This window comes from Propithecus coquereli, unplaced genomic scaffold (assembly GCF_000956105.1).
Source record: "Propithecus coquereli isolate 6110/MARCELLA unplaced genomic scaffold, Pcoq_1.0 Scaffold186, whole genome shotgun sequence".
Taxonomy (NCBI): domain Eukaryota; kingdom Metazoa; phylum Chordata; class Mammalia; order Primates; family Indriidae; genus Propithecus; species Propithecus coquereli.
The window spans coordinates 2,625,505-2,627,153 of NW_012143412.1; the positions used below are offsets into that span (position 1 = coordinate 2,625,505).

At 42.4% G+C, this 1,649-nt stretch overlaps 1 protein-coding gene across 1 annotated transcript in view; it reads right to left on the reverse strand.

Moving 5' to 3' along the window:
- Nucleotides 1–1,649, reverse strand: part of CREB3L2 (cAMP responsive element binding protein 3-like 2) — a 139,230-nt gene that overhangs the window by 25,657 nt on the left and 111,924 nt on the right. The gene's annotated exons all lie outside the window — the stretch shown is intronic.

Below are 1,649 nucleotides of genomic sequence, written 5' to 3' on the forward strand. Positions count from 1 at the left end.
TAATTTGTCAGCTGGAGAATTATCTTCTAGAGCTAATCTAAAACTGTATTTAATTCATATTTTTCTAACAGCCCTCCGATATTCCAGGCTTTTCAGAAGAATGAAGGGTGACTTCAAGTATTTTTGCAAAAAGTCATTCACCTATAGCATGAATTATAGTGGACGGAAAATAAAGAACGTCAACCTGACTTACTGCGTTCCCTGTGTGCCCTCTCTAGGGAGCAAGGGAGCGTGGCCAGCAGGGATTGGTTAAGCAGCACAGCCCCTTTCCACCAAAACAGTGCTTCTCCTCTGAGAAGTTCCAGGAATGTGCAGGAATGTTAATATTTGTACTTGTCTGAAAGGAAGCTTCCAAAGACCCGGGGATCCTTGCCTGGAAAGAGTGTGGTTCAAATGCCTAATAAGATTGAGTGTACTTTTTACTTCTTGCTGTGCTTATTAACTTCCCCTCCAAATACCCACTAGGTGGCAGGCAAAATATGGTTGATGCGCCACCCGGCTTCTAAGGTGGCCAGAAAGAGGAACTCAACTGCTTCTCACCGATTCTCAGCACACTCACATTTCTCTGTGCACATCGCCCCATTAAATCCAACAGTTAGTCAGCAGACTTACTTTTTCTCCAAGCTGTCCATGTATTCTTTCTTCTTTCTCCTACTTTCCTGGGCAGAAATCTGAGAGATAAGAAGAGGGTAGAGAATGATGAACTTCCAGTTCTATAAGTAAACTAGTTATGTGTAGATTGGAGACAGGAGGCCCTTAGCACAGACATCACCAAAGCCCTGCTCACTTTTGTGGCCGCTTTCCATTTGTTTAAGCTGCCAGCTCATCTACTCGTCTCCTCTTCCGTCCTCCCTGGTTTCTTCCAGTGTATGCTCTCACGTACTTTCCAACAAACTAGGCCCCCGGTGGAAAGGACACTGGACCAGGAACCAGCAGAACATGTGTATATACTATACCATTGTATAGTCTCAGATAAATGAGTTTAACTCTCTGGACTTCCACTGGCTCAACTATGTATATAAAATAAGACAGCTCGGCTTGGTTATGTATCAACTTGCTGGTTCTAAACGTGGATGATGAGTAATACTAACCTCTTGCCTTCTTCCTCTCTTTGCCCCCTCCCTCCTGGTCTACCTATGCCTAAGTCACACCCCCGGGCCTCAGCAACCCTGCGCAGCACTGAGGGGCCCAGGACTAGCAGACTGCTGAGCCAGATATAGACCAGTGAATGGCAGAATTCTTTTATATGACAAATCCCTACCAAGAAAAAAAAATTGTCAGCAAGAAAAAAAAATTATCCCATTAAAAAGTGGGCAAAAGACAGGAACAGACACTTCAAAAGAAGATAGACAAATGGCCAAAAAATATGAAAAAATGCTCAACATCACCAATCATCAGGGAAATACAAATTAAAACCACAATGAGATACCACCTTACCCCTGTCAGAATGGTCATTATTAAAAAGTCAAAAAACAATAGGTGTTAGTGTGCATGCAGTGAAACAGGAACACTTAATACACTATTGGTGGGAATATAAATTAATACAACTGCTATGGAGATCAATATGGAGATTTCTCAAAGAACTATTAAAAGTAGACCTACCATTCAATCTAGCAATCCCACTACTGGGTATCTACCCAAAGGAAAAG